This window comes from Balearica regulorum, chromosome 7 (assembly GCF_011004875.1).
Source record: "Balearica regulorum gibbericeps isolate bBalReg1 chromosome 7, bBalReg1.pri, whole genome shotgun sequence".
In the NCBI taxonomy this organism is placed as follows: domain Eukaryota; kingdom Metazoa; phylum Chordata; class Aves; order Gruiformes; family Gruidae; genus Balearica; species Balearica regulorum.
The window spans coordinates 14,247,716-14,272,117 of NC_046190.1; the positions used below are offsets into that span (position 1 = coordinate 14,247,716).

The 24,402-nt window shown below is 44.7% G+C and overlaps 1 protein-coding gene across 2 annotated transcripts in view; it reads right to left on the minus strand.

Moving 5' to 3' along the window:
- NEURL1 (neuralized E3 ubiquitin protein ligase 1) overlaps window positions 1-24,402 on the minus strand; it is a 161,688-nt gene that overhangs the window by 119,859 nt on the left and 17,427 nt on the right. The window contains exon 1 of one of the 2 annotated variants that reach the window (XM_075758000.1): window positions 12,565-12,663. The exons of the other annotated variant lie outside the window; for it this stretch is intronic. The gene's annotated coding sequence lies outside the window, so the exon portion shown is untranslated. Of the gene's footprint in view, window positions 1-12,564; window positions 12,664-24,402 lie in introns of those variants that run through there. 2 annotated transcript variants of the gene reach the window in all.

Consider the following 24,402-nt stretch of genomic DNA (forward strand, 5'->3'; position numbering starts at 1 on the left):
AATAACAGCAATTACTGTGTGTTAACTCAAAAGGATAAAAATAGGTATAAGAACGGGAACCGACTGCAGATAGTCAGACCACTGCCTGCTGCAGCCATCAGATAATCATAGAAGTAGGAAATGAGACGGAAGAAAAAAGCTTATAGCAAAGCCATACGAGTCGCTGAAGACAGAAAAGTACTGCAAAATACCTGTATTAGACAGGAATCAACAGAAGTAATTCCTCTGTCAGAAAGGCATCATATTTCTGTTGGGAAGCAAGCACACTGAGCTTACAATACATGTAATTTAGGAGAAAGTTTCTTCCCCACTAATTTTTGGTTGGGAAAGATATCCAGTGGAGTTTATGGCCCAGATGTCCAATAATTATGCAGACAAAAAAACAAAGCCAGGCAGCACACACCCACATTCCATAAAGTATCTATAATTAATTAGGACAGCACTCATTTTCCTTATATTTAGTGGAATGCAGGAATGAAACATTTCGATCTGATTACAAAAATTAGTTATGTCTACCCAACAAATCCCTTCTTCCCTGCAAAGAAGGATCTTCACAGCTGAGCCCTGTCCTGGCTGAATTCCGTGGCAAGATTTCCACTGATTTGTACGAGACCAGGAGTGGATCTTCCCACACCGTGGGTCTAGGACAGAGAAGCCCAACCAGAGCATGGACTGCTCTTTCAACAAAGCACAAGCAACACAACTTTAGCAAAAGCCCCCCAGTGCATCCACAGCATTGGCATGAACAATATTTCTAGAGGGACCTTGGAGTTTTGTATCTCCCGAGCAATGCAACAGCTGTTAGATTTGGCACTGCTGAGTTTTGCTATTACACAACAGCAGTGCTGTGTGCTGAACTTGGGTGACCAAGAAGAGGTCACGACAGCTTGCACAGGTTGGGAAAAAGAGAGAAACCTGCAAGTGTGGTCAGCAGGGACCGCGGAAGGAGAACATCCCACAGGAACAGGAACGACTGATGGGTTACAAGGGCAGCTGAACGCAGCAGCCAGCAAGACCTGGGGACAGCAGACAGACAGCATCCAGTCATCCTTCCCTGCAGCACTCTGCATTTATTTTCTTTATAAATTCCCCACGCAGCTTTCAAGGCTTTTAAGATTTATTAGCCCATCCAGAACTGGCACTGAACTTCCTGAGCTTCCTGCAAACCTGTTGTAGCTGGTGAGGAGTCTGCACTAACCCCTGCAACGAGACTGCCTGCGGATGCAGCATGTACCCAGGGGAAAGGGGGTATCCCTACACTTGCAATTCACACTTACACACTGGATGCTCTGTACCCACAGCACAATGCTTTCTGCACACCAATGAAGCAGTTATCCGTGTGTCCAAAAAAAAGTGTGTTCTGTCTTCTTTTACCTTCCACTTTCTCCTCCCCTTGTCTTCAGCCTGGTTGTCTCATCGTTAAAGAATACCTTAACAACCACACAACCGTGTATCAGCACCACCACAGAGCACACATCCTACATCTCGCTGTGTGCTCCTCTCGTGCCACTCAATGAGCTTGTTAGGTAAACATAAACCAGGAGTACACATCATAATTTTTCTTCTGCTTTATGAACTCCAACCAGTTTAAGTACAATTCCAGTGACTCGGATTATTCTTGTTTATACTGTGCTGGCCTGTCCCAGCACAGAAATTAAACAATTAATGATAAAACAAATGAAGCCGGTCCTAGCCAGGGAACAAACACCTTTTGGGTGCTGATCAAAACCACAGTATTTGTGCACCTAAAACCCATGTCCCTGACTGTTAAACATGCTGTGACTGTGCAGCTCCCATTCCCTTTCAGCAGAGGACCAAGAGCTCAGGACCCCTGACAGTCAGGTCTCCAGTCACCCCCTTGGCTGTCCAACTTCAGTACCTACAACATTTAAGATTTCCAGACAGAATGAACAATGTATTTCACTTGCAATCTCAAAACCTGTGTGCTGCGGCCCTATTTCAATCTTGTTTACGCAAAACCAAATCAGGACTGCTCCACTAAAGTTAATAGCATTTTAGGCAGGTGCGGTGGATTGACGCTGGCTGAATGCCACTCCTCAGCCAGACAGGGGAGAGAAAAATATAACAAAAGGCTCATAGGTTGAGGTAAAGACAGGGAGAGATCATTCACCAGTTACCATCATGGGCAAAACAGACTCAACTTGGGAAAATTAATTTATTACCAATCAAATCAGAGTTGAGTAATGAGAAATAAAACCAAATCTTAAAAACACCTTCCCCCACCCTTCCCTTCTTCCCAGGCTCAATTCGACTCCCAATTTCTCTACCTCCCACTCCCACAGCACAGGGGGATGGGGAATGGGGGTTGCGGTCAGTTCATCATCACACGTTGTTTCTGCCGCTCCTTCCTCCTCAGGGGAGGACTCCTGTCATTCTTCCCCTGCTCCAGCATAGGGTCCCTCTCATGGGAGACAGTCCTCCACGAACTTCTCCAATGTGAGTCCTTCCCACAGGCTGCAGTTCTTCACAAACTGCTCCAGCGTGGGTCCCTTCCATGGGGTGCAGACCTTCAGGAGCAGACTGCTCTAGTGTGGGTCCCCCACAGGGTCACAAGTTCTGCCAGCAAACCTGCTCCAGCCTGGGCTCCTCTCTCCATGGAGCCACAGGTCCTGCCAGGGGCCTGCTCCAGCATGGGCTTCCCACAGGGTCACAGCCTCCTTTGGGCATCCACCTGCTCTGGCATGGAGTCCTCCACAGGCTGCAGGTGGGTATCTGCTCCACCATCCTCCCTCCATGGGCTGCAGGGGGACAGCCTGCCTCACCATGGTCATCTCCACAGGCTGTAGGGGAATCTCTGCTCCAGCACCTGGAGCACCTCATCCCCCTCCTCCTTCTCTGACCTTGGTGTCTGCAGATGTTCTTACATTTTCTCACTCCTCTCTCCGGCTGCAACAGCTCTCTCTAACTGTTTTTCTCTTTCTTAAATATGTTATCACAGAGGTGCTGATTGGCTTGGCCTTGGCCAGCAGCAGGTCTGTCTTGGAGCCGGCTGGCATTGGTTTTGTCGGACATGTAGGAAGCTTCTAGCAGCTTCTCACAGAAGCCACCCGCTACCAAAATCTTGCCACACAAACCCAATACAGCAGCGGACAGTCAGGCACCCACTGAGCAAGGGGGTTTCAAGAAATGAAGACAGCCCAGGAGAATGCCACTGCCCCGCTGCTTGGCTTACACAAGGCAGAATAACACAAGTTACACTCCAGGTCACAGCAGGAGACGAAAAGCAGGCAGCATGACGGGCCGTATGCAAGCAAGGTGCAGAGCAGCTCCCAAGTGATTCCTATTTCAGTGAGCAGCAGCAGCAAGAAACATCACTCCCCCCGCAGTGCACAGCACTGCGCTGGGCTGATGCCGGGTGCTTCAGGGTCAGTCTGCTCCAGCTCTCCTCTCACCTCCACAACCTCCTCATCGGCCCCATCTGCTCCAGTGAGTTGACAAGATCCTTTACAGTAGCACAGCACAAAACCCAACACCTCCAAGTCTTCAGCTGTTGGAGTTTGCATAAAGAGAACGCCAGGATGCCCAGCTCTGCACTGCAGGTGGAATTTGCGTGTCTGAGGATCTCATCAACAGATAGTGTTACATCTGAGCACGGTTTGGTGGACATGTATCAAGCATTTCTACAACTGAGGAAACACTTGGGAGGACAAGCAGTGGTGCACACATACATCCATTTTGTGAATGCAAATACCTCTTTTTTTTATGTATGTGCAATTTGCTTTCCTGCATACACTAACAGGGAGAACAAGGATGGAGAGCACAGCAGGCATGAGGGAGCCTGAAACCCTAGCAAGTGGGCAGCATCAAATATTTAGGAGGGTACCTTCTGAACTGAGAAGCAAGAAGTCTGCCTGCAACCTTGACCTGCGTGAGATGCTGATATCCAGACTGTGTCTTCCAGTAAATAACAGAGGTATCTGCAGGATGTTCAAAGTCCTAACAGTAGACTAGGAGCTTTATATATAATACTGAAAAGCCTTCATTTGTTGAATTGTGGGAAGGAAGTGATTCTTTTTGTGAGGCTTCAGTCTCATGATAGTGTCAGTGTTTCAAAAAAATATTCTTTCTTTTGGCAGAGGAGATATAAACCCAAAGATACTTGGAGCAGGATAGGTCCTTCAGCTTTCCTGCAGGAGAGATGACAGCCTAGGAACCTGCACAGCCTGACTCTGTGCGCCATTCACTTGGGGGATGCTGCATACCCCTACCCGCAGTGCTGCTGCTGCACACCACTCCGGCAGCAGTACTACACTTGGGAGGAATACAAAGTGAAATATTTTTGCAAATATGTGAAATCTACTGAGGCTTCTAATGAAGGAAGATTTGGAAATCTGTTAAACACTGATAAAAATGATGAAATAGTTCATAATACCTTATTATCTCCTGCCAAAAAAATATGGTTTGTTACTCTACTGAAAAAAAGAAAAAAGCTTGTATTAGCACTCCAATAGGCAGTGTTACAGATAACACCACAGCACTCAAGTCACCCAATTGCAGGCTTTACAATGAAAACATGCCCTGAAGGATAACAGTAATTGCGCTTGCTAGAATCATAAAATCTGTCAGCTAAGCCATCGTATGATAAACTGGAAATAAAAGCATTATTCAGGCAAAGCTGGGTTCATTTACTGTTTATACAATATAGCTTCCCATTTGCACTGGGCTATTTAAAAGTGGCTGTCCAGCCACAGCTCAACAGTTCACACGACAGCTACGCCGACTCCCTGCCACTCACTTAGGGCTGGATTGCAAAACCTTCTGTCATGATGTTTACACGATTCGGCACGTTAACGTGATGGGTGCAGCTTGCTGCACAGATACAGAATACACCATTTAATGAGCTGTACACAATCTGGCCCTCATGGCTATATGCTCAGTTCTTGATAGCAATGCAACTCCCCGAATACTCTGGAAAGCGACACCACAACGCACCCTCCCCTGTGGAAGCAGTAGTACTCTTGGAGGATCAGAAGCCTTGAAAGGACTCTGAAGGAAGAAGGCTGGAAATTATATTAAAAGCATTTAACCCTTGCCACCACATACTGAAGATCCACACTGTTCCCTGACTGGGGAATGCTTATGCTCTTCACGCCCCAGCAATGCCATTTTTAATAGATCCAAGATGCTCAGGAGGTGTTTATTATCTATCCAGTCACTACCCATACTGTCTCTTCATGGGGAAAGCAAAAGATCATGGCCAGAAACACATTTTACTCTCCTGGACCCAAATAGGGCACTCGCTCCTGGGTACCTGGATCCAGCAGAGCAGGGAACATGCAACACAGCTCCATCAAACACAAAACCAGCCTTTTGCAACTGAGACCTTGCACACCAAACAAGATGAAGGCTACAGACAGTAACATGGAAAGCTGCATCCTAACCCGAGCAGCTGCGAAACACTATCTGATTCAGTTCAGATTTGCCTCCTGAGGGCCCCCAGGGCTCCTGGGAGATAACACATCTCACGGAAGGGTAACACTAGAGAGCTCAGCTCTGCACATCGATGCATTGCTAACTCCCTGAGCACTATATATATGGTAGATATCACACTCAATATCATGCTTTGAGAATGTATCCTCACTGCAGCGCTGGCTGTTTTCTGGTCAGAGTTGCTTTTCTGAAGTCCCTCTTACATACCAAAACCATTTTTTGTGTATGATTCAGAAACATGCTATAGTAATAGAAGGGAGACAGGGAGTCTGCCCAGCTCTGTTCAGTTTTATCTCTACCAGCTGCTGTACAAAGCACAAGCAATTCAGGAATCATGGCAAAAACATTTTTCTAAATGGTCCTATGGCCTATTGAGAGGGATGGAAGTTTATTACCATCAGTGACTCATTCCCCGCTGAAGCTTTTTCCTGGATGAACTGCATTCTGCGCTATTATGTTCCAGTAACAATAAATTAATAATAGGCGAGGGAATTCATCGTTTGCCTCACAAAAATGTAACCAAAGCAAGGAAAATATGGAATATGCTATAGAGATCAAGTGAAATATTTCATTCCTCCCCCTCCAATGTGCCTTGTAGCCCTTCATAACAAATCTCAGTCTGTCTTTGTCACAAGACATGCACGAACACAAAATATTCAAAAGGAATTGTGTTTATACCAAATGTAACAAAAGAACCCACTTTTTCCTCTGTCAGTTCCTGTAGTAAGTGCAGAAAACTTGCTTCCCCCAACACAGTTGAAAAGTCAGAAGAGATCTTAGGATACCTGGGATCAGTTCCTGCACCTGCTAACCCTCCTCTGTGATCCCTGACAAATCATTTCACCTCCCTTCGCCTCTTCCCCAACCTGTACATTAGGAACAACACTTCCACCTCAGAAAGATGTGAAAATATCCTCTGTTAATGATTTTTATGGCCTCTTTTAGTTATGAGGAGGCAGGAAATGCCATCTTAAATGCAACAACCCCAATTTGCAAGATTGCTATGTGGAGTAAGAAGTTGACTTCACCTTTGTGTTAAAAACCAGGTTCATTCTCCTGGTTCCTAGGCCATAGGCTGTCTTTGAAGTTCACGCTATACATATAGGATTTCTGCACCATCATGCTAGAAGCTTTTGGTTTTTTCAACTATATAGCAATGTGTGGAGCTCTGCAGAGTATCTCCCAATTTGTAAAAATAAAACCTACTTTAACACCTGGTTCATACTGGAAACTCTTAGAGAGTTTCATACTACGCTAGCAAGTAACTTCTGTTCACAGAAAAAAAAAAAAAGAAAAGCTTTTAAATCAGGAAAAGATACTTTGAGCTTCATGCCCATCCACACCTAAGTCTATCAAAACAAGGCTTCCCCCAAAACTGACTCAATCCGAAACTCTAACAGTATTTTGTCTCTTCCATCTATAGTGTTTATCCATCTTATGATCCATTCCTACCAGCATCCCAACACCAGTGTAGTCATCAACACGCGTACAACCTCCCACTCTTGTGGAAACAGTCCCTGTTTCACAGGTTCAGCCCTGGGGGTATCAGCCCTCCAGCCTGTGACCACCGTAGGGTTGCCTGGAAGAGTATCTCCTCTTCAGTCTGTGCAGGAAGAGATATATCTATTTACTGCCATTAAAGTATGAAGTATGACACACATGCAGCCTCTTTACAGGAACAATCAAGATTCAATAAAGTAACTTCAAAATATGCCAGATGTCAGGCTCTGTGTTTACAGAAAGAGCAAGCAATCTGAAGGCATCTGTAATTATCGCTCGCTTTGGAAGTGGGAGTTTTGAAGGCAAAGGTGGGTGGAAAGGGGGAATAAATTCTTGTGGTTCTGACTGTCAATTAAGAGCAAGTGTTCGTAATGGGAAAATTAAAAAAGGAGCAAATTTACAAAAGCTCATCTCACCCATCTGGGTAAGCAAGCAAAAGTAAAAGAGCTTGGCTGCTCCAAAATGGTGTGGGACCATGCAGTCTGAACAGGACCAGGGAGCTCCTAGAAACACCTCACTGCCCCTGTCCCCAAAGCCAGGACAGCTACCACATTGCTCCATCCTCCAAACACAGAACATGAGCTAATGGCAGCAATTCTGACAAAACTCACTGATTTAAAAAATGCTGAACAGTGTCTCAGATGAGCTCTGGCTCTCCTCATCCCATCTTAAATCACTCCGGAAGAAATCGTGAAGTTGCAATGTGGCTGAAACCCTGGACAGGCAGCTGTAGCACTCTCAGTAATGCCTCAAGATCCCCTAGTTAGTTCAAAAGTCAGGGAGCAGGTTCTTCTGGGTCTTCTCTTGTTCCCAACATATGAACTTAGAGTCATTCTCTTGTAGCAGGTATAATTCAAATATGCACTTCAATGCTTTGTTAAATAGGGATGGATTGCTGAACTCAATCCAGAATTTATAAAGTACCTTGAGCAGGAATACAAGTTAGTATAGTGACTCCTTAAAAGAAAAATGCTCTGCGAAAAAGAAACATTTCTTTGTAGCAATGCAGATTTCCATTGTCTTACAATCATCATTAGGATGTGAAAATGGTCTGTGAAACATTGCAGATGGCATGGAAATAATTTAGACAGTGCTTAAAACTCCATTTATGGAAATTTGGTTAGAAGACTATGAAATGATAAATATCTACCTATAGAAGCAAATTTACCTTCTAAATTTATGAACAAATTTAATAAAGACAGCTGCATTAAAACCAAGTTTATTGATACTGCAAAAGCTCTTGGGAGGACACAGAATTTGTTTGCAATCTGAACTTGTCATTAGTGCTTTACTGAACAAATAAAAAAATAGACTCTTTCAGTGATGAATGCATACCCAAGCATCATCATATTCTAAGTGTGCTTAGCATCTGCCATACAATATTAGCGTGCAATGCAATTCCAACAAAGAGAACAAATGAAAGTATTTTAACAGTGGAAGACATGGAAGAAAGAAAGAGCAAGCTCACCAGCAGCAACTGAGCAGAAGGCTCTTACACTACCAATGAGGGGAGAAAGACAGCATTAGAGGAGAGTGTAAAAAATAGTTCAGCATAAAGGACAATAATTTAACTTAAAAGTCATATATAGAAATGAAATGTACATGTTTAAATTTTTTTCTGCTTTTGCCAAAGGTAAATAGTAACCAGACCTCAAACACACAGAAAATGCCACAGTTCAAGCGGAGCCCTAATTCCTAATTCCTAATTCCCAGCACACCTTCAGCAGGAGCTCAGAGAACTCATTCCCCCTTTTGCCGAGGATGGAGGGATGTCATTTCAGACCAGGGAAAGCCGTAAATTTGAAAGACTTACAAGGTCACACCATTATTAGCAAGTTACTGAAAATCTGACGCTAGTAAAGAAAAGGAGATCACATCAAGGACAATACAATATGCACAAGGGCCGTTCTGTGCTCTTTCCTGCAGGATCAAGATCACCATAAGCAGCAGGGTGAGGACGGCTACGGAAGGGAGGAGGCAGGAGGGCAGCAATAGGGAGGTGCTGGGCAGGCCCGCAGCCACGCAGCCACTGCACAAGGATCCTGCAAAGGTGGTGTGCCCACAAGTACCTGACTGGCAAGGGACCGCAGCTCTTCCTGGAGGAGCTTGTAGGATGGCATTATGGCCTACAGAAGGAAAACAGTAAAATGACAGCCATGGAACTTACATGAAAAAGTTTGACTCCACACAAATTTTACATTTCACCTTTCCAGGCCCCATTCACATCACAACCTGCTCCTACAAACTAGGTGCAACCCAGAGCTCAGGACAGAATCCAGCCTGTCGTGCTGCCTCAGACGTGTCCATCACCACCGCCGCTCCCCCAGCATGGCCCTGCGATGCATCGCAAGACCAGCCTGACCCCCACCGGGGTGGGAGAGTCCCACGGCTGCCACGTTTACAACAGCGACTGTTATTCCAAATAAGGGAACTTGTTGCAAACTCCCCTCAAGCTGCCTTGTTCTGGCTGGTTTATGTTAGGGAGACAAGACTAAACAGACCTTCATATTTTCAGAATTAACCACTAAAAATGAAAAATTGGTTGTTTGTTTCCAGAGTGCAGATGAAGGAGAGTCCTGCGGCCAGCGGCCTCTTTTGGAAACCGCGCCACAGCAAACCCGGCACCGGGTTATCTCCTTTTCCTTAAGAGTCTTTGGGACGGATTCAGTGAGTAAACACGTGCAAGCCCCGAGTCACACTTCAGTGCAACCACACCATCTCCCTCCGGTTTCTCCTGATGCGGACCAGACTTAATGTGTGGCCCCACAGCAGTTTTTCATTTGTATTCCCCATTTTTGCCAGTGCGGAAGTCAGATTGTTTGGTCTTTTAGTTTGGTTTTTTTTAAGCTTATCTATTAAATGTCAGATCAGGGGAAGTTTCACTGCTTTGCAGCAAACTTACACCACATAGTCTGTATCTTTTAACTGCTGTCATGAACGTAAATAGAAGCAGGCCCCTTAATTTCCTTCGTTATTTAAACTGTTTTAAGTTGTCTTTCTAACTATCAGAACTGCTATTTAGCACAGCAAGGCTTGAATTAGGTATTTTCAGGCTGCACTCCTCGAGCAGATGCAGCCTTACTCTGTCCACTCAGCCACATGGAAGCTGCATTACCACTTTGTGCAGTGCTGAGCTCAACCTAATATTACCACCTCTCAGCAGAGTTTATTTACTCAGGTTCAGCCTAGGTAAACTAAATTCACCTCTGTCTGACACATGGGCATATGCTCACATCCCAGTTGGCAGTATCTGGGTATCACCTGGTTAACCCTTCCTTTGCTTTTCCCCATCTATGCACAACCACAGGCTGTTTACTCAAACCTGATAAACAAGGTAAGCCTCAACATGGCAAGGAAATACAGAAAAAAGCCAAATACTGCCTGGGATGTGACATATATTCAGCAACAGAATTTTAATGCAGTGCTTGTGGTTAAACAAAGAGGGAGAGAGACAGAAGAGAAACAAGGGAAGGTCCTGTGAGTCAATGAGGACACAAACCTCATTCACCAACACTTAGAAGAAACCCATCCCCAGCTCATCTTGCATAAATCAAGACTAAGTCACATCAGTCCCATGAATACATTATTTCCCCATAATTAAGCTATTGAGAAGCCTTGTTCTTCCCAAAGCCCAGTGCAGCGGGCTGCCAGCTCCCCACCCTACGTGGGAAACACCAGGGCTGCAGCAGGCAGAGGAGTGTTGAAGCCAGAAAAGCAAGGAAGCATCCCAGATAAGGACTGACTCCTGTGTTACCGCTGTACAGGGAGCATGACCACTAGCCTGTGCTACTGCCAGCTCCCTGGACATCCAGGCAGAAGTTGCCACATCAGCAGAAAGCAATTAAAAATAGTCTGGAGGAGCACTGAGTGGCAGCACCCAGCTGCAGGCAGGAGAGGCAACAACAGAGCTCAGAAAGGACCAAACTCCTTATCAGCCTCCTTCCACATCCCCAAGTCCAACGATGTTTTCAAAGCACACACTAGGACACTTAATTTCTGATTGTGTTTATTTGAACTGCACATGCAAATACCTTAGAGAAACAAATGGCCTTTTTGATCATAACTCGCCTCCTTTGCATTCCCAAGCCCATGGTACAGACACAGCGACGTGGATGGCGCAGGTACGGCTGTGAGCACAGCTACTCACCTGGCTGCAAACCAGCCCGCTGCGCTGCCAAATTAAAAGCAGAAATGCAGATTGGAAAGATGCCTTTTTCCCTCCCTAGCTGCACAGCCACCTAGCACAGAAGGGGTCCAACTGACATGGTAGCTCGGATGCAGAAGAAACCCATTTTAAACTCCACCAAGCTCTTCCCGGGAGACTCCCCACGCAGCTCTGGCTGTGCATGGCCACATGTTCCCACAAATTCTTCCCCTTTGTAGTCAGAGCTTCTAATCTGGTCAGGACTTGAGAAAACTATTGAAAAACATCAATTTGCTTCCCTTAATGCTCAGCTTCAAGAAAGACAACCACCAAGAAAGCATAGGTTTGAAAGGAGACAACAGCAAGTGCGTGAGCACGAGGCAGGGGCTGGGATTATCCTTCTGTCTCTGCCAGGAGCTCACTTTCTCCTCTGAATTATGTTTGTATGAGGCAGGATCTAATCCAAATGGAGAAAAGTGTGTAGATTGGTGCTTGCTTTTACCAGAATTAAATTTTAAAGGTCAGATGCTGCTCTTTGATGCAAGTCTAGAACAGCTTCGCTGAGGGGATGGCATGACTTCCAGTTTACATCTGTATCTCTCACAGCAGAATCTGGATCAGTAAGTATCAGAACCTCAAATCCAGAACAAGGTTACATGTGAAACACTGTGGTGGGGTTTTTCACTGCTGCATGATCTCCACAAAGTACATCAATAGTTAATTCAAGTAACACTATGCTGACTCAGTCCTCTCAAGTATCAAGTTCTGGGATATCTAAACGCAAACAAAACTTGTTTACAATATAGGTATATAGTCTCTTAAACCATAGGGTGAATGTCATCCTGATTTCAGACAACTTTTGTCTTAGGTTGATGAGTAACAATTGAACTTTGTATTTGTCAGCTCAGACAGTAAAAGTGCAATACCTTGAAGAGATGCTAACTGCTTCTACAAGTAGTTTTAGAGTAGCCCTCAGCAAGCACACACAGGAATGTCTCCATCTCCGAGCTGTTTCCCACTGGGGAGGTAAAATTCTATCTCCTTCACTTTACAAGCACAAGCAGTTCTCATTAATTCAACTAAACCAGGAAAATTCACACAGAATACGATGTAGAAGTTGAGTGCCTATGCACACAGAGATAGGTATGTGGATATCCATTTGAGTGTACGCACACTGCCAAAGCCTGCCAGATCCTGCTGTGACCACTACTCCTAATTTACTATTACTTCCCTCCCCCCCACTCAGTTTTACAAACCATTGTTTAATCAGAGAAGCTGTTTGAGGGAGTTTTAGTTCTCTAACAACCCTTCAAAAAAAAACCCAAACCTCTAGAACAGTTACACCCAAAAGTGGGGAAATGTGTACACACTACAATTATCTCCGGAGCTCTTACAGAGCCTTTTAATAGGCAATAAAGTTGCAGCTTCAGGAACAGGTTGTTAAGATGAGGCTAAATACTCTCACTTACACTGTGGATGAGCCAAACATCCTCAGTCTTTTGGGGCAGCAAACATCATCTTACACGTGTCGTTGTGTCTATCCACGGGGCCCCGGTCCAGCCTGGAGGGGTGTCAGTGTTGAAAGGCTCAGCTGTAAATCACAGCCACAAAACGCACCGGCCACCCCGAGTGTGTGCAGCAACAGTGACAGCTGGCGGACACGGGAGGAAGGCCCCGCACATCCTCCTCCTCCTCCTCCTCTGCTTCGGCTGAATCAAAACCCACAAGCCTTGGAGTGAGGAGCCACAGAACATTCACTGCGTGCACAGGGTCCTGCACCCTTTGAGCAGCAAGCACCCAGGACTGAGCCCTCACGACCTGCTGGTGCAAGCAGCACTCTCACCCCAGTATTTTTATCACCAGGGCTGTACGCCCTCCCTCTGATAAGATTTTGGATGGTTACAGTCTTATGCAGCAACAACCAGGCATTTGAAAGAGTTATTAGCATAGCCAGGGCATGATTTACTGCCTTGCAGTTTGCATGCCACCCCCTCCCGCTGCCTGTGGCACTCGCCTGCATTTACACATCATTTTCTGTGGGGAAGAAAACAGGCTGCTGAAGGCACAAAGTCCAGCTCTTCATAAATTTTAAGTTACTGGCAACGGCCTCATATTATAGAGGAGAAAGTGAGCAACAAGTGGTGGGGAGACATGCCCAAGGTCACACCAAGAAAGCCACCAGCAGTGTGGGACAGAGGTTTGGAAAAACCCACAAGGCAACGAGCACCTCTAGGTGCAGTCAGCCCAGGGACCAGCAGCACCACAGTGCCAGGAGGGGTGGCAGCCATCCACCCCAAGATGCTTAAGAGTCTAAAACCTGATTATTCTTCTTCTTCTGGGGAGAAAATAGCTTTTTGAAACTGTCCATTATTTCCCCTCTCACACCAAGCAGGGAACAGACTGTACTTTTTGATTCTGATTCACAAATATTAAATCCCTTCTTCCCACTATTGGTGACTCATGGAAGTGACTCATTCACCTCCAGATAGCTTTATTTCCCCATATTTGAAATTTTAAAAAAATATATCCCCCACATTGGCCTCTTGGACCAAAAAAAAAAAAAAAAAAAAAAAGCCTTTTCTTTACTCATCAGCCTTTTCTTACAACACAGATTAAAAGAGTTCATCTCAGACTCCAGACACTAACTCACTCCTCTGGCTGGTCTACAAAGTCAGTAGAGTTACGGTACAGGAGGAATCCTGCCCCGGCTTTAGCCATATTACTCTCCCCGCTAGAGGCTGCTGAAGCAAAAGCAACATCACAGCTCTGCTCCGTGCAGGTGGCCCTGGGCTTCCCAACCCTCCTGCAAGCAAAGCCAGAGCCCCAGAAATAAAATTAGGAAAATGGTGGAAAAGAAAGATTGTTTTGCAGGTTGGTTTTATGGTTGTTTGGGGGTCTTTTGTTTTGGTTTTGTTTGTTGTTTTTTTTTTAAACTATGAAAGGCTCTGCAGTGAGTCACGGATTCACAGGGGCTGTAGCCCAACCAGGCAGCTGGGTGATGAAGGGTGGGAAAAGAGGGCACTGACACCCTTGTACACATGCAAGGAGGGAGGGAGAGGGGGAGAAGACAACAGTGCTGTGCATCAGGAGGTTAGGATGTTTCCTGCTGCGCAAAGCAATTTCATTGCCCCATTGACACAAAGGGCAGAGAAAGGGGTTCAAGCTGAAAGCACTGAAAGCAAAGCAAGATGGTTAGGCAAGAGCTCAGCAAAAAGGACAAGCAACATTAAATCCTTGTGAAAATCCCATGAGGATCAACATCTGAAGACCTGGTCTTCCCAGCTGTCTATCTGTTGAGGCTGGGAACACAAAAGAGCATGAAAAGAGGTGCCACACCATGTTCCACATCAGCAACAACCAAGAAAGTTGTTTGTAACAGAGCAACGGGGAACATGCTAAAGGTAGGGCAGCACACATCAACCTCCTTAGATAATTATACAGTGCTTTTGTGCCACAGATCTCAGAGCTTGTTGCCCCACTATCCAGGAAAAGCCACCTCCCTGCAAGGCAGCATTGGTCCCCTGGCTGCACAGCATCACTGAGCACTCAGGGTGGACAAGACTTACTGTAGCAGGGACCAGATCAGAATCTGATCAGGATCAGAATACCTCCTACAGGCCAAAATCTATTAAATTTCTCAACTAGAGAAGGATTGTTCCTAGACTGAATTTATTACCCGAGCTGAATCAGAAAGTCTGATGTTACAAAGCTTGTGGCTTCTATAGCACAGCAATGTCTCAGAGTTTACCTGCTAATCACAGCAAGTCTTCCCCTTTCATTTCATCTTTAGTGTATCCAGTGAGGACTTTAAACGAGTCTTCCTCATGTTTGCACCCAACAAGTACAGTAAAAACATATCTACCTATTTCGTCTTTACTTGACAAAGCTACTCATATTCAGCTCCTTTAATCTTTGCTCTTAAAAATCAATCTTTTTTAGTCCAATTGATAACTGTATACTTATTTTTTTCTGAATTTCTTGTTACTCCTTCCAAAAACCTGGTGTTCTGAATTGATGCAAGAGACTAAATGCAGTCAATTGCAAAATAGCATCAAATCACTGTGTTAGAAACAAAGGATATGCGGAGGACCCAAGCCATGTGCCAGAGAGCTGAAACAGTTGGGGGATAATGAACATGAGAAAGCAGAATGCACGTCCCTGAACCACTGCATGCATGACTGACTTGCCAAGCCAGCCTTTGTGCCTTCATCCTCCTCTCCAGAGTCACACATCCAGCTCTCCTTAACATAAAATATTTGTGCAAAGTGAGAAAAGGATCTATTTTTTTTTTTTTTTTTTTTTGAAGGTACAGCATGCCCTCAAGGGGTGCTTCTGTTGAACGTTTATCATTGTGAGTTACGATAACAAAGAGTTAAAAAAAAGAAATTACACTGCCTGCAGCAGAAAGGTAAAGAAACTGGTTCTTAGGAGAATCAGAGAGATACCTTGTAGCTAAAGACAGCTGTAAAATTGCCAGCTCTTAGTGTCCTTAGCAAAGCAATTCTTCGGGTCACACATCACACTGAAGACAACAGGAGCCACAGCCCCAGACACAAAGCTCCAGCACAATTATACAGTTCTCATTCAAGGATCTCATTTCACTGCTAAGTGAAAAACCCAACACCCTCAGGGCTAACATCAACCATTGTTATTTCCAAAGCATAGGTTATACTTGGGGTTTTATTATTCCAACATCCTTCTAAGTTGTAGATCTTCCCTCCAGTCAAGCATCAGAATGCCAAATATCAACAAGCTTATGTATAGTAATACTCTTGCAGTGTGATAAGCGTTGGGTGGGCAAGTCTTTATGCAATAAGGGAAAGAGACATACAAAAAATAAATGTGTTTCCAGCAACACATATTTCTGATTAATAACAGCTCAGAGGTGGGGCAATCTATTTCCCCACTGAATAACAGCTACCACTTTCTTCGGTATACTAGATTTAGAAACCAATTTTTATCACCCGAGACAGTATGATTTATTAGCAGAGTTGGTACAGTTGGTACCCAACACTCAGCCAGTTGGCACTCCAGGAAAACTCAAGAGCTAGGTCCAAACTCAGAGGCTGAGCCTCATCTCTGCTTACAAACTTGGATGAAGTCCCAGCTGAAGAGACAATATAGCAGCAGGCATCAGCAGAGAAGCTCCAAGAAAACTTACACACAGGAATTGGCCATCAGAGAGACTTAGTGAGGTTTACCCTGCGTTACCATATGAAAGCCCTCATTGCAGGGCTTGGGGAAAGAGGAAGAACAATGTAATATTGAAATATCATTAAAATTAAGTGTGACCAGCTGCTTTCTCCTCCATGAGCTTGAGTAGTAAGTCTGAGAGATTCATGATTTCTGATTAAATGAAGATGTAAGAAGTCTGTGATATAGAGTTGGTTACTACCTTTTAGCTTCCAGACTCCAAAAGAGCTGCCAGAGAGCATTATTTTTAATGCATTCTCACACAAGGATAGAGTTTCCAAGGAAGCTGCCAAATCCAGCAAAGGTTTGCACTTTTCCTAACACTTTCTTAGAAAGCCGGAAATAACATTACCTTACTTAAGTGGCCATTTTAATTAATTTAGTTTTGCTTTAAAAACAACAACCAAAGACAAAGAAGAATGAAGCTGAACTTCTGGGCACTTAAAACTGCTTCTTTTGACACAGAGCTAACTAAAGCTTGACAGGGAAGTCATACAGATCTATAGGAGACCATTTTAAGAAGGGTGCACATTCTCCAAGGCAGAGCCTGCATATTTCTTACTGCATCAGAGCACATGGACGATAATCCTAGATGGGGCTTCTGGCTTACTGTAAGATAAACTTCAACAACACTGGTTATTACCATTTTGAAAGGCAGAGCCTGTTCCCATCCAAGTAAATGAGAGCAGGGTTAGCCTATATGTTCTATTCTTTGTCCTAAGAAGCTTTACTTAAATGAAAACACAGCTGACAATTCATCTGGGCTACAGATTAGGCACTGCACACTTGTAGTTAAAAGCAGAGCTCCCAACGTCTCCTCATTGCTCAAAGCAGACTTCTCCCGAGCTAGTCACACAAGAACATCAGTGTCTATCCAAGAAAGAAGGATGTAGGGTAGGTACCTTGGCTGCAACCAGAAGAGGCAAATGCAAAGCAAACATGTCAGTGGAAGGCAGCATTGCCCAGCTGAGGGGAGCCAGGACTCAGAGCTTCACCACCCACCTCTGCCACACAGATACTGCCAGGCAGCCTTCTCATCCCTCTGCTTTCAGACTGGAGGGGAAAGAAAGAAGGGTGTGAGGTGGTATTAATATGCGGATTGGAGGCGATGACTCAGCAGCCCATTCCAATTAATTCCAATTAACACCATCCAAAGCAAAATAATTCCAAGCTTTTGATGCCATAGGGTATGCCTGGGGAAGCACAGGAAGGCACAGCAATGAACCTGTCATTTCCCACCTGGTCAGATGCAAACCCTTTCATTCAGCACTTGATGTTTAGCCAAGTTTATCACCTATCTCTGGCTCCTCTTGGTCATTAAATAAGAAAAACACACAACCCATACTGCTGCCCAGGGCTGCAGAGGTCTCTTAACACTAGCAAATGCTATTAACGTAGTAAAAGAAAAACAGATTGCCTGGGTTGCTATCTGATTCTTTCCTGCCTGTTAGAGAGCAGCGATCCTCACATTAAATGTGGGAAGGAGGCTGCTGTTTTCCATACAGTGGGTGAAATGCATTAAGCACAAAGGTTCAGGATATAGAAACAGGGTATTTTTAAAAGGCTTAAAACAGATCCAAAGGTGTGTGTGTGTGCTGGTCCCTTGCATGGGCCTGAATGTCACCCAATGACATCCGTACACCTGACAAATGGCAGAAAGGAACTTTCTGTGCTATTGCATTTTTCTCTTCAAGATAGATACTATCACTATATTAGTCAAGCTAGAGCTGAACTGTCACAGCTCTTTTATTATTATTTACCAAAACGGTTATCAGCCAGATTTGTACTATTACATTTCTGTATCATAGAATTACTCTGACACCCAGGAAATGCAGTATGATGGAAGTGCTGTTATTCCCCAGCTTGGTTTTGCTTATCTCTTTTACAAGGCTGCTTCTGTGCTGACTGCCCTGCAGGAGACTACAGAAGTCAAGCTGTATCGGGGGGTCTCACCCTGCAGGCTTGGGGGGCTGCTGGTTCTCACAGCACTGTTCTCCTGAATAAACAAATTTATTTTCTGAACCTAAATAATTCAATGCAGAACTATTTTTTTTTTTTTTTTTAAAAAAAAGCTTAATTTTTCCAGCAGCCATTTTGTTTCCTACAATAGCTCACACACACCAGTCTTTTGAGCTGACTCAATGAAGAAAGCACTCCAGTTTTCTTTGCAGAATACTAATATGGTCTTTGGAAGCAAGTTCCTTGACTGAAGCTTACAGAAGCGGCACAATCAGGCCTCTGTAGTGAGATGATGAAGAGGCCAATGTACTATGTCTTGCAAGAGGCCCACTTTTCCACAAACTGAGCAGTCTTGCCTGACCTCTGTGCAGGACAGGAGATCGGTTCCTGTGGTGGAGATACATGGATGAAAGCAGTATGACAAGGCTGCCTCGTTGGCTTCATCTGCTGAATTCGTGATGTACAGTTGGACTCTTGGTTCACAAAAACATGAAAATCACAGCCCTGGAAAACTGGCCTTCAGGAGGTTGCAAATCAGTGCACATAGAGTCGTCTCCAGGAAGGTCCTGCTTGGACAGCGGTGTCACAGAGAGCAGAAGAGGTGTCAGCAGGAGGAGAATCTCCCCTAAATTGCACAAAAGCTCATCAAATCAAGGCAACAAGCTCGTCAAATAACAAACCACACCCTGAGTTCAAACATGCCTTCAGTCTTCAGTACAATCCCTCCAATGAAGTTTAATTTTCAGCAAAGCCACAGGAGACGATCTTTCCACAGGGATGACTTGGCCTCTCTCCCTGGCCAGACCATCCCACCCCACGTCTAGCCTCAGGACACATCGTGTGGCACAGCAAGCCTGTCTGGGGAGCTGACCCAGCCAAAAACTAATCCTTCGAAGTGGGGAGAAGAGGAATTGCTTCTTGGCCAAAAGAGATGGATTCTCTCGTGTGGCCACCAGTTGCAGGGGAAGAAATGGGGGCCTGCAGCAGACCCACTGATGTGCTCAAACCTCCTTTGAACTCACACTGAGTCACTAATTTGGGTCTAAATGATGGCAGCAGGAACCAAGAACTGTCGGCTCTTTCCTGCCACTCAGTTCTGGTTAGAATTAGACCACAACAACAATAATGCAACTCTAAGTCTCTCCTTCATTTATCCCTGTGCATAGGCGCTGTGAGGCACAGAGAGGTGAAACACCTTGGTATCTGCGTGGGAGAGCTGGGAACATCAAGTAGAGGGATTTATCTCCACTAAGCACTGCTGTGACTAGTAGACCATGTTGTCTTACATTAACAAACAGATTTCCGCAGTGTTCAGATTCTGTTCACCTGCAGAGAATTGCTGCAAAGGAGATGATGGGGATGGAAAAGGCCTCATACTCTTTAGGACTGCCCCACTATCACACACATGTCCAAATCAAGAGTAAGAAACAGTGAGCTGGTTCCTGCGTCTCTGCACTTCACCTGATTGCAGTGGTCCTAGCTCCTCACGAAACCGGATAAAAGCAGCAAGAAAACTGCCTGGGACCCCACTTTTCTGGCAGTAAGGGCACAGCCATTCACCAAAAGGACTGCTGCATTTCATAGCCACTGGAGGTTTCCCGAGGTTAGATGCTGGTTAATCAAACCACTGGGCAGCCATTCAGCACCTGCCCCACAAAGTTTAAAAGCCATCTTAAAAAAAAAAAAAAAAAAAAAAAAAAAAAAAAGGCAACTTCTACCAAAGCAATACTGCAAATTATGCTTCCAACACAATTTCCCATGCTTCTCTTTTTTTCTCCTTCTGGCACATCACCACCCACATGAAATCCAAAAAGAGACTGTAGTACCTGGTTACACAAGGGTAGCCCATCACTGTAGCAATTCCAAAGCTTATTCCATAATCCAGCAAATTTTTTTAATCCAGAAGTCTCATTATAGCTTGATTGACACATCTACCCATCCCAAAAGCCCACCATCCACTACAGCAGCAACTTCATCAAGTTCACTGAGAAGAACGTCACTGTTGTATGTCCGTGGTGCATTACCTGGAGTTATTACATCCAGCTGCACAGCATAAAGCTACAGGAAACAATTTCATTAGGGTCCTATTAGGCTTAGACAGGTTGGTCTTTTTACATGCAAGAGTATAGCAGGGAATAGCTATGAGCAATAATTTGAATGCATTGCTAAAACCATTAGCTAAAGTACAGATTCGTATTTGCAGGCACAGGCTTCCACCCATCTCACAGCAGCCCACACCAGCAGTTTGGTGTCTGGTATTTAGAGCATGGTGGTACTGGCAGCAACACTCCTCCCGGTTCCTCCAGGAGCTTTAGGAACCATGGGGACACGAGGGTCGTTCCCACTAGCTCACTACTTTCTGAATAATCTCTGGAAGCTGCCACTAGGCAAGACTCCAAGAGCTGCCACAGAAGGACTCAAAGAGATAACATCTTCTGCTAGAAAATCAGCCTTGCTTTGCTTGGTGCTTTGCAATTTGCCTCCTGCGTTAACTGCTGGCCCACCCTGACCCAGCCAGAAAACTTAAAGGCCACCGCACAAGATCCTTATTATGTTGATTTAGGGTAACCCTGTATGGAATATGGCACAAGCCTAATGATCCAACCGCAAGAGATTTTGATTTTTTAAAAGAATAATTCAGTGTTCAGCTAAACAGAAAGCCCTGTGTCATAATAAAGCTGTCATGATGTTCTGGAAATACAGTCTCACTGGAGGAACACATTGTAATTTTATATCCAGCTATTTAAGAAGATGAGGCCAAGCCCTGAGTGACAGACACTTTGATGAAACAACACATGAATTAAACATAATTATACTAGAAAAACAGTAAAACAGAACTAATCATCGAGGCCCCCGTGTTGTACTGCGAGCAGTGACATTTGCATTGGCACAGGGCATTCCCATCCAGAGAGCTCCAAATCCTCCATAAATATCAGTAATTAAATAGTCTGCCGCGCAGCCGGAGGGAGGCAAGTTTTGCTGCTCCCAGTTTTGCAGAAAGCGACGTCGTCATCCCGCCACGACCCGCAGGAGCCCTGGCTGCCTGCACGGCCCCACGTGCTCTGTCCTGCCTGCGCGGGCAGGGGGCTTCTCCACCTCCTCTTTGCTCTTTGAAACGGCCATCGCGCCCTTCGCTTTATTAGGCTTTTTGCACTGGTAAAGACGCTGCCTGCTCCAGCTAGATTCCTCCTAAAATTCAGACCTAGGATCTGCAGTCGCAGCCTCACTAGGGAAGACTTGATGTATTTCCTCTCATAAAATTCAGATGTAATTTTACATGGGCCTGCCTGCTATAAACCTGTCTCCATATGCAACGTTCTCCCTATCCGTATTTGATCTAGAAAAGAGAATATAACTGGGTTCAGGAAACATGCTTTTTTCTAGGTTTCCATGCAAGCTGGATCTCAAAACCCTCCTTTATGTCAACAGCAGACAACTGTTTCATAGACTTCATCTAGCAGGGTTGGTAACTAACCTAAAAATGGCAGATGGAAGCATTAAATATTTATTGGACTGGAGTGCATTGATTTCGGAAATTAACACTTTGCAAATTACTTCTGTGTAAACAGTAATTAAACAGTCAGGCACAGTCCAGTCCAGGTTCTGAGTAAGCTGCAACTCTTTTTGTAAAACATATGTATACATAAAAAATACTAAAGCATGATGAACTAACACTTCTCTACTGATTTCCATCTGCACACACCAAATTGCTCTGCGATCATGAATTAAAACTAATTAAAACTTTGGAATGGTTTTCCACAGAAAGTTGGAACGGTGGGAGCCCTTGTTGCAGGCACTCAGGCATCATGCCAGTTAAGCTTGCAGGGAGCAGGAGTAGATGATACATTGCTTTAAAATACCAAGGACTCCATGACTCCTTGTTCCTAGTGCTACTAATGCTGGGATTGAACTGGTGCTACCAGTGGGACTGAACTGGTAATAGGGGAAAACCATGAGAAAAATGCAACTTATACAGCCAGGTCCCTTGCAGACTCCACATGAGTTCCAGGAGTGCAATTGTAAATAGCATAAAGCTGCTATTTGCTTTTGAGCTCCCCCATTCATGTGGGAATAGATTTGCTCAAGAGAGATTGCAATTTTATTCGCTTAAGCAGAATATTAATCTCCCACTTGTGCTATTACACTAGCAGTAGACTCACGCAGTCTTTTCTTGAATAGAACCTTTTTAAAATAAAATGTATTTTAACTCTGCTTTGAAAGTAGCTTCCTTTTCCAAAACTACAGGTCTTCATTTCAAACACTGTTCAATATCCTTTCCATACCTCTTTTCCCATTCACTGTACCTACACAGTCAGGATCTCATGAAGGTAAGCATTCATTAAGACAATAGCTGAAGCCTCATTAAAGTTAATGGTTGATTGTATATTAGTGAATTGGAAGCTTTGGGTACCATTGTGCAACCTTCCCTTCTTCAGCACAGACTGCTATACACTATAGTTTGTTACTGTAGCAGGATTTTTTCCATGCTCTGAGTGCATCACTGCTTTTTTACTTTCTCCCCTCCCCCAAAACATATGTACTTAAAAACCCACCAGAAATGAACAAACCCACCTACACGGGGACCGTGAGTGTGTAAATCGGACTCTGAGCTCTTCTTGCGGCTGTTGGTGACAAAAGGGCAGAGGCTCCCCACAGACTGCGCGCAGGAACAATCAGCTTATTCTCATTTTACAGGCAATGCTGGGCTTTGCCGCGGTGGTCAGGGGGCATGGAGAGGAGCGATCCTGACCCCGCCGGGCAGCCCATCCCCAGGTACCACCCACCTGCAGCAGCGGGCAGGAAACGCGGAGGTGGCTCTGCAGCAGCACCAGCACCCGCAGCACGAACCCCGACCGAGGCACTGGGCGAAGGAGAAGTCAGGGGGCTCCTCTGGCTTAGCCCAGCCAGGGGAGGACAGGGTGCTGGCAAGAGCGTAGGAGAGGGGTCTAAGGTGCAGGGGGGTGGTGATACTCTGCACAGACGTAATTAGGGGCTCGGATGGGATGCGGATGTGCTGGCAGGGCTATGTTCATTTTATTGCGTGCACACGCAGGCAGGCTTCTGTTTGCTTTCTCCCTTTCTCTCCCATTGCAAGGTGCAGATTGGTTTCACGTCCCCAAGAGCGCCTAGGAGCTTGTGAGCGAGTTTGCAGAAGAAGATGAAGAGAACAAGGCTGCCAGGGGACTTTAATAAGAGCTACTTCTATTCTCATGGTGCAGTTAAGAGTCACATAATGAAACAGAGGCTGGTTTGTTTGTTTTTTAATGAGATCTATTTATATTTGACTTTAACTATCCTCATTCATTTTCTCTGAATCAAACCTCTACTGCTGAAATCTTGTGCATCAGAGTTAATAAAGGGCAGCTATAATCTGATTTACTGCATAGTTCCAAACACAAATGTACTCGCAGGAGGGACTGATAGTTTACAGCAGCAACGTTTAAAGCAGAAAAATTGACAGCAAAATTGAACATAACTTCTCAGCTGCCTCGCAGAAAGCTGAAATAATCCCGCAGAGTTGTCTGGAGGCATTTTTCTTCCATGTTGTTGTAACACCGAGAGGTTAAGGCTGCTGTAAAAGTGAGTTTTATGGGTCGCAAACTGGAAGCTGGTGAAAACCAGGTGCCTTATCCGACAGATTTCATCTGGCTGTTAGGGACACCTGAGTTTCAAAACCAGCGGAGCCGCATGTGAACCAACCCAAGGAATGGAAGATCCTCAAGCTTTTTACCTTCAATAATGCAGAAAAAAACCCACCAAAATAAATCAAAGGGATTTGTGGCTCACTCCCTATGTAAAGGATTAAAACAAAAATCAGCAGTACTATTTCCTTGACTTCTTCCCCTCCTGAAAATGGAGAAGCCACTGTTTACAACATAGCTAGAAATCTGAAATGGAGGTTTTCTCCTTGGAGGAAGAAATTTTGCCCCTATCTCCATATTTAAGCTTTTAAACAAACACAGCCTCATTCTAGAGGAGCAGCTGTGTAATTAAGCCAATTTTGAGATGAACAGTGTGATTTGAGAGCCAAATACTATCTTAATTATATACATTAATATTCTGCTAAGAAGATGCTTATAAAAAAAAAAAAAAAAGATAATTCATGTTATTGCATAAGGAAGGTCACTAAAAATATAAAAATAACAGAGAGGGGT